Source organism: Galleria mellonella, unplaced genomic scaffold, assembly GCF_026898425.1.
Source record: "Galleria mellonella isolate WM207_F2 unplaced genomic scaffold, CSIRO_AGI_GalMel_v1 utg55, whole genome shotgun sequence".
NCBI classification, from domain to species: Eukaryota; Metazoa; Arthropoda; class Insecta; order Lepidoptera; family Pyralidae; genus Galleria; species Galleria mellonella.
This window is the reverse complement of record NW_026442115.1, coordinates 6,154,990-6,169,461: the sequence shown is the minus strand read 5'-3', so window position 1 is coordinate 6,169,461 and position 14,472 is coordinate 6,154,990.

Below are 14,472 nucleotides of genomic sequence, written 5' to 3'. Positions count from 1 at the left end.
GAAGTCACAAGCTCCAATTGTGACCAAGTGTTCTTATTGATCTGATATGTAAATAGCCATGAACCAATTATATCCTGGTCACGGCACCAATTGTGATGGTCCCCCCCCCTTTGCACCCCTTATAATAACTACCCTCTAAACTAAGCTACATATGAAAACCTACAAAGCCTATGAAAAACCTACGAAGGCTTAATCTAATGAAAACCCATGAAAATCTAATGAAAACTTACCCTAAAGAATGGCCTAACACCCTCAATATAACCCCATACCTATATTGCCTTATACACCCCAAACATCCTATGAATCATATAAACCCTTACAATAAACACTTAATATTGAACAGATCTTATAGTAGAACACTTGATCATCTGGCCAGATAAATAAATGTGTGATCGTCTAGTAATGTAGGACCCATTGTGTGTGTAATAACCAAAAGGTTCTTTAATTGGTATATGATAGGAGTTAAATAATGAAGATGATTGATAAATCTTTAATGATTAAGAATAATTAATGAATTATACTCATAATTCATGTAACAAGGAAGTTATGTTAATTTAATAGTAAATTACAGAATAACTGTAATAATAAAAAAATGGGGGAGCGGTCGGGCCCCTCACACGCCCGGACCAGTGGAAGACTTTCCAACTATCTATAACTCTTCCTCCTAAAAAGGTAGGGAAGGGTATTACTATTTATTAATGCACTCTGATGGTAATAGGGCATGAGTATTCTCAGTTCCAAACCAAACATAAGTACATTTACTTCAACATTACAGTGGCTCCACACCAGCCCCACGATGCTTCCAGTATAAATTAGTGTTTGCCAGAGGCAAACGGATCGAACCCGAAATCCCAGGATCACTCCGACACGAGAGCTTACTCATGGGCGATGACCCTTTCAGTCCTATATGGCGACATAGGGAGATCACCCACTAACAGTACGAAACTGTTTCCCAGCGTCACCCTGTTACGAGCTTACTCAATGGGGGTTTCCCTTTGGCTCCACAAGAGATCAGACCAAGAAGCGAGATCACCCAGACACCAGAACCTACTTTGATGGGACATAACCCTTCGGCTCTATAATGTGACATTAGAGATCACCTGTGAAGACAGTCCGATAGAGATGAAGATTTGTGTGATAGGGGATACCTTCCACACCCTGGAATTGGCCAAGCCATATAATGTTGATAATTGCTATATCATAACATAGCATTGTCAATTTAATATTATTTACTTAATACCAAGAATACTCAAGGTTCAAGTTAAATCTGTTGATTAGGCCGGAGCCTAAGAACGAGTAGTCCAACCCATAGGTCGAGAGCTACTAAAAGTAATATGAGTGCTATTGAATGAACTATAAGTCCAGTCAATTATATATAATATTATTGTTGATTAACCACATTGTGAATTAACCAATTATTTATTCAGAGAGATATATCTAAAGGAACTATAAGTCCTTTAAAAGACACTGATTAATCACAAGTTAACAACGTCTCGTGAAATAACCAGTTGGGTTTTCTATAAGTTTGGGGACACTAAGTCCAACAAGCTATTATTGTGTTGAGAGTAATAGAGATCTTTTGTAATATTTGTAGAGAGTTTGATTAATCACATTGTGAAATAATCAGATTAAATAATTATGTAGCTTTATAGAGAGGACTATAAGTCCTAATTGGTTGTTGACGTAAGTACTGATAAATTACACATTAAAGTGCCAGGTCAATTATTATATATATAGGTATATAGGAAGGACAATAAGTCCTATTTGTGTATGTTGAGTAGTAGATGTATATTGAATAATTATAATGTAAAAGATATATATTAAATATATATTTGTATAGAAAGGACAGTAAGTCCCATACAATTATTGTAGCTGTACTATAGTTATACTATATCTACTTCCATTTAGTGTCTTAGTAAACCTATTTACTAAGAGGATTTCTCAGATAAACAAGTGTTTTAGTGTTTAAATCATCATGATTAAATCCCTAAGAAATTAGGTCTTTAAATAATTATCATATCATTTAAGTGAAATTTCTCATATAAATAATTCCAATATTTCCCCTACAGTTATTATAAAATAACTGAAAATTATATAAATTTTCTATAGACTTAGATATAGAATCATAACATGTATAATCTCCTTTTGTTTGACATCTGTCACATTAATGACGTATTGAATGACGTATTGATGTATTGAATTGAATTTTGATTATCTATCACAACTGTCAACGTAACAAATACTAGCAAGTTTGTTTATTTGTATTTGTTTAATATAATTAAATATAAAATCATCATATATCAACCGTAATATACAACTAAATTATCAGTGACATAAATAATCATGGTTTACACAGAAATAATTAATAGTATCCAGTAATGCTGCAGTTTTATATTCATATCAGTAGCCAAGCTTACTTTCAAATTCAAGAATGAACAGAAGATTAGAAGTTTAACATTCTTATTGCAATTGTACTTGCAATAATATATACATATAGTACTAATTATCAAGAACATTCCTCAAATACATGTGTGGTGAAGATTTCCCAATATGCTATCTATTTGATTCCTAACCTCTAATGTAAATTTATTAAAGAAGTGAATAATCAGTGTTAGTGTTTGCTTTATTAATATTTAAAGTAATTGTCCTAACTTGATATTAATAGGATAATATCTCCTTGGATACAGTCCGACATAAACATATAACTCAATAATTAAATTTATAAAATACTAATATTATATTTTACTACTTGTATATCTCCATACTATTCCCATAAAATATTCAAAACATGTATATTAAATATAAATTCGGTAAATACTCACTAATATTAACCCTGTCCGAACTTGTCTAGTCAATATAACATGAACAAACAACATACATACAAACCCCATCGCCAGGACAACTTCCTTCTAAATATGAGCAAAATACATAGCCTCACAAGTGTCATACAGTACCAATTCCATACCGAACCCCACACCTAGTCAAGAGCAACTATAGTCAGAGAATCCTTCAGTACTTTTATTACCATTAGGAAATAAATCCACACCTATAATATCAGCATAATTAAATATTATTAGTAATCAGTAATACACAGAATTGTTATTATCAGCTTGCTTACTACAACAAAATCACTATTAAAGTTTATAATAAATCAAGACAAAATCTCTATTTAAACAATACAGGCTTGTTTACCATAAACACCCCACAGTCACATGAATTTATCTAGTAACACAATTAATAATGTATTAAAAGTATTACATTCACATAATATCACTTGCAACAGTTAAGCTGTCTCTTTGTACATCTGGTGTAAAACAAATCCCCACATGTAGTCATGGATAATCAAATATAGACCAAGAATCATTAATCTGGTCGACCGAGTAATGGTATAAAAACACTTCACCATGAAGCGTTAAGTATGAACAAATATTCCAAACCAACACTGTAATAGTGTAATAAATACAAATATTTCATCATCATCATCGTCTCAACCATCACCAACCCACGACTGAACACAGGCAATTTCCACCGACTGACACAAGGAACGGCCACACAATACACATAAAACAGTCACTCCAAACAATGGAGGTAGCCCACACCGCATTTGCATTTACAGGGTCGCCACTCAATAACCCTCTCTCTCTTCAATGGCTGTTTCCCCAGCAATGAGACCAAACCATAGTCACTTTAGTCTATTATCCTCAATAAATAAACACTCCATAACAACTAGATATGAAACTAGTTAGTATTATAATAGTTCAATAGCCGATCCAATAAGTATTTTCCAAAACTGGACAATTAGAACATTGAATCAAATTGATGAAGTTCTATCAAACGACCATATAATTGGATTTTGTATATGAGTAGAATAACGTAAGTACGTAAATTATATTGATGTAAACTTTGTTCAAATGTGATTGCATTTAACGATATACGCATTACCTAAAGGTATATGGACTCGACTAAATACGTATTTTAACAGTTGTTGGGAAAAATATTAAGTATAGACTTTGCCTGTGATCACAGTCAAAAATCTAACTACGTAGTAATAAATGGAACAAGCTCACCGGATTCTCCAGTCTTCTATTGATTAATTTCACACACTTAATCGATAGTGATACACTAAGATTTCAAACCCCTTCATCGATCCAGTCCCTCCTAGATCTATATCCTAGTTATTTTTTATTTTATTTTATTGCGCAGTTCCTTAAAACACGACTCCTGCGCCATTTTCCGTCCTTTTCTCCCTGTTTATATTGCGCATTTCCTAAAAAGCGACTCCCCACGCGCCCGCCGATCTGCCGTCTCCTTTTTTTTTCTTTCCTTCTTTTTTCTAATAACGTCATAGATTATGTCACCGAAGGGTAGATATTTCAATAACCAGATTTAGCCTATTATTCGAACTGAACTTTTCTTCAAATTCAATTTAATTATATGTTAACGTATTTTGGTATTTTCTATTAAATTGATTATCGAATTTATAAAACTTTAAAGACTCTCATAAACCTTATTAAACTGTGTTGTATGCATCCTTTTTACACCTGATGATAAAAAGGTAAACTATAATTTGGTTATATATAAAATATAATATATTTTTGTTTAATTTATTTAATTTTCTTGTGACATCCACTACACTTTGGAAACACATCAAAGAAGTTTCCCTTCTGTGTCAATATTTCATATATGGTAACGTCTTCTCTGTACGCTATTGTGAACCTTGACTTTAAAGTTTGTTTATATTAAATAGCTCAGTTTTCGCAGCGGTCACCCATAGGAACCCCTGTTTCTTTCTATGTACTTATGGTATTAAACCTATTGTACTATAGGCGAACCGTCACATCCGGCCCCCTAATTATCAAGGAGTTTACCGGATTGATAATTACAACAAGATAAGTTTATTGTTACAATTTTTTTTTCCAACCCTAAAAATGTACCTCACATATCTGTATATAATTTAACTTTACAGAGCTTTAAAATCATTTAAATTTTCATTGATTAATCGATACTAAGACCCTCTGATATTCTTAAGACTCAAAACAATAAAAGTATTAAAAAGATCTTTAAACCCGAAGTTATGTGTTGTTGAATGTTATGTGTATGAATAGCCTTAAAATTTTTACTCAATATATTAATAATTAAGCATAATATTTATTTATGAATAGATTTGTAAATAATTATTTATAATTAATTTGCATACGCTGTAATGATAGAGTGAATCCATTAAATTTTATAATTAAAATTTTTATACTCGTTTATTTATATGTAATAAATTCAATGCATGTAATTACAATGTCATAAACAGCATAAATGAATACAATCCTAAATGTGTGTAAAGGAGTCTATAAAACCTAAATGTATGAAAAGCCTAAGTATGTGAGGAGTCTAAATGTATAAAACCTTAATATGTGAAGAGCTTCAAGTAAAGAACCTAATAGATACGTTATTTGTATCAGTAAATTTAGATAAAGTATCTATTTAAAAGATACGAGTTAAAACATCTAAATGGAAGTTCATAATTAAAAGCTTAAATGTATGAGTATAATATATCAACAAGCGAAAGAGCCTAAGTAAAAAACTTAAAGCGAAATGAAGTGAAATAATTTAAGCATTAAAATGTAATAAATGCAAAAAGGAATCCTAAAATAATTGTCTAAGTGTAAATAAATGATTAGATAAAATCCCAAGTTAATTAAATATTAAAATGAAGATGTTCAAATAAATTTGTTAAAATAAATTTAAACAATACGAATAAAACTTTATGAAGCGTCAAAGTAACCACAAATACATATTTCATCTAAGAAATAACCTAGTGTTCATTGAATAAAAAAAAAATAATAGTCCCTAACAAAATTCAAATAAATTTAATTTTTATTTATTAATTTTAATCATAGAAGTAAAGCTTATATAAATAATAATTTATCACCACCGGCCCCCCTGTCTGACAAATTTTGCACGGCCCCCCAATTTTAAGACTCCTATAAATATGTTGCATAAAATAATACAAACGGCCCCCATAGTTTAAAACTCTTATTATAAGAAATTCCTTTAATATACTTAAATTACCAATGACTATTTCTTAATACTCTCAGAAATAACATGATCAATAAGTTTTATAATAAAATATTATGTAACCCCATTAGATAGGTAGATAGACACCCCCATCGCCTCCCCCAAAAGATCACAATAGCAAACCTAACATAAATACAAACAACTACATTAGATACATCAATTAATTTATTTTGTACAATAAATTATTATTTCAAAAGATACAGATGTCTTGTGTTATGTGCAACTACAAAGAACTAAATAACTAAGTGTGCGCAAAATCTAAGTATGTAAAATACTTAGGCATGTAAAGAGTGTACTTGAATAAATAACCTACAAAATCTCCCTCTGATATAAGTATAAAGTTTTTTTTTTTTTTTTTTTATAATAAGTGTCTAAGTCAAAATAAGCGAATAATCATATAAAATCTGAAATATAATTGTAAAGTGGAATAAAGAAATTATGTACAGAACCATAAATAAAATATTATAATAGCATCCTAATAAATTGTTGGAATTAAATTTAACAACATGAAAACACCTAATTAAATTTTCAAATTTAGGTAATCAAATAAAGTAACTAAAGGCCCTAACTAACCTTAATGATATTTTATGAAACGTCTAACTTGCAACTTGAAACCCCCTATAAAACATTATATAAGCTATTTAAACATCTTAGGATGATCAAAATCAAATCATAATTATTTAATTTTTTTTTTTTTTTATATATATAATCAATGTCATTGCATCATAAAAGTTTATGAAATAAAAGTCAATTGGATATTTCCTCAGAAATAAATAATGTCATTAATTCATCTTAAATTATTTCTTTAATAATAAAAAGAATTTAATAAATTTTATGTATAAGTCATTATAGCATAATTATTGTTTATAAAATTTATATTATGTTAAATAAATAGTTCAGTAAGTATTGAGAATTAATGAAGCAAAAGAATAATAAATGTGTCCTGTAGCATAAAATTAGATCAATGTGTACTGAATATACTCGTAACCTAGCAAGCTATCCTTGCTGCTATTGTTATTTGCCTATTAGTGTATTTCTAATATTATTTACTCAAGTGATATAGAGTAAATGAAAAATAAACCAAATTATGTAAATTTGTTGTACAATTGACTACAATAGATAACCATTAAATGAATTTGGTAATTTAAATCCTAAAAACATGAAATAACAATAAAAACTATTTACCTATAGACATAGAAATCATGAAATTAGGTCCAAATCCTAGATCTATGACGGTATAATTATTTAGTCATAATCATCAAAGTTGGTTTTGAGTTATACTATTAGCAGATATTACTGTTTAACTTTATACTCCTTCATATTTTAATAACCAATCCCTGAAGTCACAAGCTCCAATTGTGACCAAGTGTTCTTATTGATCTGATATGTAAATAGCCATGAACCAATTATATCCTGGTCACGGCACCAATTGTGATGGTCCCCCCCCTTTGCACCCCTTATAATAACTACCCTCTAAACTAAGCTACACATTGAAAACCTACAAAGCCTATGAAAAACCTACGAAGGCTTAATCTAATGAAAACCCATGAAAATCTAATGAAAACTTACCCTAAAGAATGGCCTAACACCCTCAATATAACCCCATACCTATATTGCCTTATACACCCCAAACATCCTATGAATCATATAAACCCTTACAATAAACACTTAATATTGAACAGATCTTATAGTAGAACACTTGATCATCTGGCCAGATAAATAAATGTGTGATCGTCTAGTAATGTAGGACCCATTGTGTGTGTAATAACCAAAAGGTTCTTTAATTGGTATATGATAGGAGTTAAATAATGAAGATGATTGATAAATCTTTAATGATTAAGAATAATTAATGAATTATACTCATAATTCATGTAACAAGGAAGTTATGTTAATTTAATAGTAAATTACAGAATAACTGTAATAATAAAAAAATGGGGGAGCGGTCGGGCCCCTCACACGCCCGGACCAGTGGAAGACTTTCCAACTATCTATAACTCTTCCTCCTAAAAGGTAGGGAAGGGTATTACTATTTATTAATGCACTCTGATGGTAATAAGGGCATGAGTATTCTCAGTTCCAAACCAAACATAAGTACATTTACTTCAACATTACAGTGGCTCCACCAGCCCCACGATGCTTCCAGTATAAATTAGTGTTTGCCAGAGGCAAACGGATCGGAACTGAAATCCCAGGATCACTCCGACACGAGAGCTTACTCATGGGCGATGACCCTTTCAGTCCTATATGGCGACATAGAGATCACCCACTAACAGTACGAAACTGTTTCCCAGCGTCACCCTGTTACGAGCTTACTCAATGGGGGTTTCCCTTCGGCTCCACAAGAGATCAGACCAAGAAGCGAGATCACCCAGACACCAGAACCTACTTTGATGGGACATAACCCTTCGGCTCTATAATGTGACATTAGAGATCACCTGTGAAGACAGTCCGATAGAGATGAAGATTTGTGTGATAGGGGATACCTTCCACACCCTGGAATTGGCCAAGCCATATAATGTTGATAATTGCTATATCATAACATAGCATTGTCAATTTAATATTATTTACTTAATACCAAGAATACTCAAGGTTCAAGTTAAATCTGTTGATTAGGCCGGAGCCTAAGAACGAGTAGTCCAACCCATAGGTCGAGAGCTACTAAAAGTAATGAGTGCTATTGAATGAACTATAAGTCCAGTCAATTATATATAATATTATTGTTGATTAACCACATTGTGAATTAACCAATTATTTATTCAGAGAGATATATCTAAAGGAACTATAAGTCCTTTAAAAGACACTGATTAATCACAAGTTAACAACGTCTCGTGAAATAACCAGTTGGGTTTTCTATAAGTTTGGGGACACTAAGTCCAACAAGCTATTATTGTGTTGAGAGTAATAGAGATCTTTTGTAATATTTGTAGAGGTTTGATTAATCACATTGTGAAATAATCAGATTAAATAATTATGTAGCTTTATAGAGAGGACTATAAGTCCTAATTGGTTGTTGACGTAAGTACTGATAAATTACACATTAAAGTGCCAGGTCAATTATTATATATAGGTATATAGGAAGGACAATAAGTCCTATTTGTGTATGTTGAGTAGTAGATGTATATTGAATAATTATAATGTAAAAGATATATATTAAATATATATTTGTATAGAAAGGACAGTAAGTCCCATACAATTATTGTAGCTGTACTATAGTTATACTATATCTACTTCCATTTAGTGTCTTAGTAAACCTATTTACTAAGAGGATTTCTCAGATAAACAAGTGTTTTAGTGTTTAAATCATCATGATTAAATCCCTAAGAAATTAGGTCTTTAAATAATTATCATATCATTTAAGTGAAATTTCTCATATAAATAATTCCAATATTTCCCCTACAGTTATTATAAAATAACTGAAAATTATATAAATTTTCTATAGACTTAGATATAGAATCATAACATGTATAATCTCCTTTTGTTTGACATCTGTCACATTAATGACGTATTGAATGACGTATTGATGTATTGAATTGAATTTTGATTATCTATCACAACTGTCAACGTAACAAATACTAGCAAGTTTGTTTATTTGTATTTGTTTAATATAATTAAATATAAAATCATCATATATCAACCGTAATATATAACTAAATTATCAGTGACATAAATAATCATGGTTTACACCAGAAATAATTAATAGTATCCAGTAATGCTGCAGTTTTATATTCATATCAGTAGCCAAGCTTACTTTCAAATTCAAGAATGAACAGAAGATTAGAAGTTTAACATTCTTATTGCAATTGTACTTGCAATAATATATACATATAGTACTAATTATCAAGAACATTCCTCAAATACATGTGTGGTGAAGATTTCCCAATATGCTATCTATTTGATTCCTAACCTCTAATGTAAATTTATTAAAGAAGTGAATAATCAGTGTTAGTGTTTGCTTTATTAATATTTAAAGTAATTGTCCTAACTTGATATTAATAGGATAATATCTCCTTGGATACAGTCCGACATAAACATATAACTCAATAATTAAATTTATAAAATACTAATATTATATTTTACTACTTGTATATCTCCATACTATTCCCATAAAATATTCAAAACATGTATATTAAATATAAATTCAGTAAATACTCACTAATATTAACCCTGTCCGAACTTGTCTAGTCAATATAACATGAACAAACAACATACATACAAACCCCATCGCCAGGACAACTTCCTTTCTAAATATGAGCAAAATACATAGCCTCACAAGTGTCATACAGTACCAATTCCATACCGAACCCCACACCTAGTCAAGAGCAACTATAGTCAGAGAATCCTTCAGTACTTTTATTACCATTAGGAAATAAATCCACACCTATAATATCAGCATAATTAAATATTATTAGTAATCAGTAATACACACAGAATTGTTATTATCAGCTTGCTTACTACAACAAAATCAATATTAAAGTTTATAATAAATCAAGACAAAATATCTATTCAAACAATACAGGCTTGTTTACCATAAACACCCCACAGTCACATGAATTTATTTAGTAACACAATTAATAATGTATTAAAAGTATTACATTCACATAATATCACTTGCAACAGTTAAGCTGTCTCTTTGTACATCTGGTGTAAAACAAATCCCCACATGTAGTCATGGATAATCAAATATAGACCAAGAATCATTAATCTGGTCGACCGAGTAATGGTATAAAAACACTTCACCATGAAGCGTTAAGTATGAACAAATATTCCAAACCAACACTGTAATAGTGTAATAAATACAAATATTTCATCATCATCATCGTCTCAACCATCACCAACCCACGACTGAACACAGGCAATTTCCACCGACTGACACAAGGAACGGCCCCACAATACACATAAAACAGTCACTCCAAACAATGGAGGTAGCCCACACCGCATTTGCATTTACAGGGTCGCCACTCAATAACCCCTCTCTCTCATCAATGGCTGTTTCCCCAGCAATGAGACCAAACCATAGTCACTTTAGTCTATTATCCTCAATAAATAAATACTTTATAATAACTAGATATGAAACTAGTTAGTATTGTAATAGTTCAATAGTTGATTCAATAAGTATTTTCCAAAACTGGACAATTAGAACATTGAATCAAATTGATGAAGTTCTATCAAACGACCATATAATTGGATTTTGTATATGAGTAGAATAACGTAAGTACGTAAATTATATTGATGTAAACTTTGTTCAAATGTGATTGCATTTAACGATATACGCATTACCTAAAGGTATATGGACTCGACTAAATACGTATTTTAACAGTTGTTGGGAAAAATATTAAGTATAGACTTTGCCTGTGATCACAGTCAAAAATCTAACTACGTAGTAATAAATGGAACAAGCTCACCGGATTCTCCAGTCTTCTATTGATTAATTTCACACACTTAATCGATAGTGATACACTAAGATTTCAAACCCCTTCATCGATCCAGTCCCTCCTAGATCTATATCCTAGTTATTTTTTATTTTATTTTATTGCGCAGTTCCTTAAAACACGACTCCTGCGCCATTTTCCGTCCTTGTCTCCCTCTTTCTATTGCGCAATTCCTAAAAAGCGACTCCCCACGCGCCCGCCGATCTGCCGTCTCCTTTTTTTTTCTTTCCTTCTTTTTTCTAATAACGTCATAGATTATGTCACCGAAGGGTAGATATTTCAATAACCAGATTTAGCCTATTATTCGAACTGAACTTTTCTTCAAATTCAATTTAATTATATGTTAACGTATTTTGGTATTTTCTATTAAATTGATTATCGAATTTATAAAACTTTAAAGACTCTCATAAACCTTATTAAACTGTGTTGTATGCATCCTTTTTACACCTGATGATAAAAAGGTAAACTATAATTTGGTTATATATAAAATATAATATATTTTTGTTTAATTTATTTAATTTTCTTGTGACATCCACTACACTTTGGAAACACATCAAAGAAGTTTCCCTTCTGTGTCAATATTTCATATATGGTAACGTCTTCTCTGTACGCTATTGTGAACCTTGACTTTAAAGTTTGTTTATATTAAATAGCTCAGTTTTCGCAGCGGTCACCCATAGGAACCCCTGTTTCTTTCTATGTACTTATGGTATTAAACCTATTGTACTATAGGCGAACCGTCACAATGTAAGTACTGTGAATGTGTGAATTTCATGACACTAATTGTTTTACGTGAAATATTAACAGACAGCTCAAGTAACATAGAAAATTAACTTTTTTTATTGATAAATCAAAATTCATTAAAGAAAATGAGTGAAAAAAAAAAGAATAATATTCTTGTGAATATTGTAGTCGCTGTTTTTCTTTGTTGAGCAAAATATTGCTGGATTGCTAGTATATTTGTAGATACAAGATACTGCGTTCTAAATTCAAATCATGTGTCTACGTTATTCATCATTGAGTTTATTCTAAAATTATAATATGTATATTGTCAATAAGAATTTATTATGAAGAAAGTCGCTATTTTGTTTTAGAGCAATATCAATTTGCTTTTTATCGACTTTCGGTCAATGTATCTAGAAAAATTTGGATTACAAAAAGGCGTATTACACCGTCGGCGCATAATAGATCGCTCATGCACCTATTCTATGTCATACGCAATTAATTATTACACAATATCGCACGATACAAGACAATAGACGCTATAATATCATGCCGCCTCGCCGCGCGCACACCACTGCCCCACAAACCGACTCTCGCTTATACTCGTAATTAAAATGATTTTTACCATGTAACCGCCACAAGGTTTACGTAGTTTTATTCACATGTAGTTTAGTATGTATCAAATGATAATATCACACTATTATGTTTTTTTATGTATTCATATGTAACTGGGAAATAGGTGATACGGAACTATTTTCTTTGTCTAAATGGTACACAATGCTATTTTAATAATAGGTAGGTACCACATTTTATTGTCTAGATTACAAACGAGCGCAATTTCAATTCCTAGTACATACCTATGTGTTAAACGTGAATACAATAAATGTCTCTAATGCATGTCTATGTATTTACTGAGTGAAACAGTTTTAAGTTGTTACTTTTGAAGGAAGTTCTCTACTTGTCTGCTAAAACACAAACATTTTGTGTCCGTTACCTGGATGGGCTATTTTTACACTGAAGTGGTTCAACATAGCGGATGTTGTCATTCTGTTTGGAGACTTAAAGAAAGTCACTGTGACTTCGTAATTGTACTAAACAGTGCATTAGGAGTGACGAAGTATTTTTGACGTACAGAAATAAATAATATTGGCAGATTTACCATCTAATCAGCACTTTCCATCTAATCAGCGTAATCAAATATGCCAGTTGCTGTTTACTATTTCATGTTGTGGAATTATAATTTGCATCTATATTATATCGGCCATGTACTGTTGATCTTAGACCTCAACCTTATATTGCGATAAAGAAACTTCAATATCCGCAGTTAATAAACTAAGTGATAAGGCTCGAAGGATTTGTAAGCATAAGTTGAAAAATGTAAAGATCTCTTAAAGAAATTATATTTTATTATTTCCATCTATTTAAAATTATTTAAAACTAGTATCTTACTCACTACTTCGTACGCGTAGATTTTAGAAATAAACCCAATGAAATAAACCATTTCCAGGTAGTGTATTAAGATAAAATATATACCAGATTTTAATTTAGACCTTCAGAAATACAACAGTATAAACTGCATCCAATTTAATGCAATAGTTTTTGCATGATGCCGGAACGACACGTATTCTAATGTTTTTTTCGCTTCTGTTGCTCTTATTAAGGCCCTTATATCAAATTTTTTTATATATCTTCATTTTATGTTAATTTTCTACAATTTTATTATATTAATAAGATACAGTTAGTATTATTTTCTTGCTGTGTGCAGAGGAGTATGTTTGGGACTTGATTAGTTTGGCTCCAATTTTAAATTCAAAATATAATTCAAACAGGTTTACTTTTTATATATATACAAATATAGTGATTATACAATGTTATTTATTCTCTATGTGTCACATGAATGTGTCAATATAAAATTTACAACATGAAAGTAGTGGCCTAAGAAACAATACCGAGTGAAGTGAAAGTGATGAACAATAGAATTAGAGTCGACCCAAATCCGAATTGAAATAAATCAGTCAGCTTTCGAACTCATTTATAGGTACACACATGTATAGGTACTATTAACATATAATATTAACACAAGCATATGAATACTCTTACAATAATCTCATTTTAACCATTTTAATAGGCGATTCATTCGTTTTATGTATACGAAATCATTATAATTCAGAGACGACCTATTATCGCATTATGTCGATACGAAAGTTTTAGTATGCACTGGTTGAATGCCAAATGTGATGTAATATCCAAA